Source organism: Zalophus californianus, chromosome 1 (genome assembly GCF_009762305.2).
Source record: "Zalophus californianus isolate mZalCal1 chromosome 1, mZalCal1.pri.v2, whole genome shotgun sequence".
In the NCBI taxonomy this organism is placed as follows: domain Eukaryota; kingdom Metazoa; phylum Chordata; class Mammalia; order Carnivora; family Otariidae; genus Zalophus; species Zalophus californianus.
In genome coordinates, this window is record NC_045595.1 from 31,422,514 (window position 1) to 31,425,819 (window position 3,306).

Here is a 3,306-nt window from a genome sequence, read left to right on the forward strand (position 1 = left end):
CAAAGAAAAAGAACACAAAATACTTAGATCTCCTTTTTTAATTCAAAGTCTTAAAATCAGTTGAGTTGGCTTGGTAGGATCATCAAGAACTATGAGGGGTCTGACAACTTACTCTACCTACAAACTAATAAGCTAACCTGTTACAGCTTCATTGATGCTGGCAGAACCACACGGCACCGGGTCAGAGACTGTGGTGGTTAATTTTATGTGTCCATGACAGGGCCCAGACATTTGCCCAAATGTTAGTCAGGATGTGTCTGTGAGGGTGTATCTGAAGAAGATTAACATTTAAATTAGGGCCCTTGAATTAAGATAGAATGCTATGGGCCCTTTCGCAGGTTCGCTGGTGCCTCCCCTGTCCTCTCCCGGCCGAAGCCCGGGGGACCAGAGCGAGATGCGGGGACCATGTTCCGAAGCAAGCTGATGGCCCTCGACTACCACAACCCGGCTGGCTTCAACTGCAAAGATGAAACAGAATTTAGAAACTTTATTGTTTGTCTTGAACACCAGAAAATCAGACACTACAAGATTGAAGATGGAGGTAATTTAAGAAACATCCACAGCAGTGACTGGCCCAAGTTCTTTTAAAAGTATCTCAAAGATGTTAACTGTCCTTTCAAGATTCAAGATCGACAAGAAGCAATTGACTGGCTTCTTGGTTAGTCTTGAATATGGAGATAATGCTGAAAAATACAAGGACTTGGTACCTGATAATACAAAAAATGCTGACAATGCTGCTAAAAATGCAGAGCCATTCATCAACTTGGATGTAACCAATCCTGATTTTAAGGCTGGTGTAATGGCTTTGGTCAACCTTCTTCAGATTCAGCGTCATGATAATTACCTGGTAATGCTTAAGGCAATTCGCATTTTGGTCCAGGAGCGCCTGACACAGGATACAGTTGCTAAAGCAAATCGAACGGAAGAGGGCTTACCTGTTGCTTTAGACAAATATATTCTTGGTTTTGACACAGGAGATGCGGTTCTTAACGAAACTGCTCAAATTCTGCAATTGCTGCCTATGGAAGAGCTCAGAGAGCTACAGACAAAAATTCATGAAGCCATAGTAGCTGTTCAGGCAATTATTGCCGATCCAAAGACAGACCACAGGCTGGGGAAAGTTGGAAGATGAATGTTTTAGGATTTCATCTTCTCACCTACTTACAATCGGGAAACATGTATGCTCTGGCATGTGTTTGGAAATCAAATGTCACATTTTCGAGGGAAGAATCCTAGAAAATTGACTATGTTCACGAGATTTACCATCATTGCTTTTTCTTTAATAAAGTTCAGGAAAGTGGGGGAAAAAAGACAGAATGCTATGGACTGAATTGTGTTCTCCCAATTTCATATGTTGAAACTAATCTCCAGTGTGACAATATCCGGAAATGGGATCTTTAGGAGATAATTAAGGTTAAACGAGGTCACAAGGGTGGGGCCCTTACTTTTCTTTTCTTTTTCACGTGTTTAGAAATGTGTACCAGGGGGCGCCTGGGTGGCTCGGTCGGTTAAGCATCTGCCTTTGGCTTGGGTCATGATCCCAGAGTCCTGGAATTGAGTCCCACATCAAGCTCCCTGCTCAGCAGAGTGTCAGCTTCTCCCTCTCCCTCTACCCCTCCCCCGGCTCATGCCCTCTCTCTCACTCTCTCTCTCTCATAAATAAATAAATAAAATCTTAAAAAGAAAAGAAAAGCCCTGCATTGGGCTCCGTGCTCAGCACAGAGTCTGCTTCTCTCTCTCTCTCCCTCTCCCTCTGACCCTCCCCCACTTGCTCACTCTCTAAATAAATAAATAATAATAAATAATAATAATAAATAAATAAATAAAATCTTTAAAAAATATAAAATAAAACATCACTCCCTTCAAAAGCCTGCCCTGCCCTGCCCATGTTGGATTAGATACTCCTTCTCAATGTTTGCATGCCATCCGATTATGACATGTGACACATTATATTATTGCCTTTCACGTGTGTGACTCCCCAGGGAACCATAAACTCTGACTGCAAGAAATGTGTTTACCCTGAACACTAAATAAGCACCTAATATATACTTGTTAAATGAATAATAAGTAATATTAATGACTATAGAATATTCTTTCAATTCTTTCACATGAATTTTTTAAAAATATTTATTTATTTAAGTAATCTCTACACCCAACGTGAGGCTTGAACTCATGACCAGGGAGATCAAGAGTCGAACGCTCTTCCAACTGAGCCAGCCAGGTGCTCCTCCCACAAATTTTTCTATTTAATCCTCACAACTCTAGGGTGAGGGATACTACTGTTATCATCTGAATGATGCACAAAACCAAACTAAGACACAGAAAGCCCAGATGGCCTTAAATTTCACAGCTAATAAATGGCAGCAGGATTTGAACCCCAAATTTGCTAGATATCTTTAAATAATGAAGATAAGCTCATGATTCAGAGTAAAGTTCTTTGGACTAAAAACTGGAAAAAACAAAAGTCCTCAGAATTTCAAATTTTGAGAAAGCCCTCACCAAACTGATAGCAATAGTTTTGGGAAGAAATGAGAGGGACATCAGGAATGGACTTTTGAATCAAGCAGACTTTGACTTAGATACCCGTTCTGCATCTAACTGACCACATGACTACTTGGGCAAGCAACTCATCTTCTCGGAAGCTAGACGTCAACTATGGCTTGATAAGAAGTCCCTCTGGGGCAACCAGGTGGGGAGCAGATCACTGTATTTAAGAGATAAGTGATCGGGATTAGTGACCATTATTTTAATAAAGATTTGCCATTTGCTCTCATAAGAAATGTAAGATTTCTTTTCACATGAAGTCATTATAAGTTTTACTGGACACAATGCATAAAATTCTGGGTAAAAATGGCTCCCTAAATGACAGTGTTCTATACAATGTGTGTCTAACTCTGCAGTCCCAGGAAATGACTCAATGCTCGAAGTCGCAACGTGCTCAGAGACAAAAGTCATTACATGCCCCATTGAGCTGGGCTACTTTGACTCTATTTTCCTATCTTTCCCTCTCTTTCATTTGTTCTCCCCTCCTCCTTAATTTCAGCTGAGCCTTTCCCTGATGGTAAAAGTTTGGCTAAGGTGGCGCAAGGTTAGACTCCCAAAACCTCTTTGGAAAATCAAAGATTAAGATAGTGCCCCAAATTCGGGTCCTGTTGCTTCTCCATTCCCCAGGTAAAACTCTGTTCTGATTTAGTGGGTCAAGCAAATATGGAGTGCTTCGGAGGTAGGCCAGATATTATTAGGTAATCATTCTTTGCAATGTACGACGAAACGTAACAAAATACTGCAATGGCCATTCACAGTTAC

General features: G+C 41.0%; 1 pseudogene; it reads left to right on the forward strand.

Annotated features, from left to right (window-relative positions):
- Positions 1-405: 405 nt before the first annotated feature.
- Positions 406-1,132, forward strand: LOC113915791 (annotated as a pseudogene).
- Positions 1,133-3,306: the final 2,174 nt, after the last annotated feature.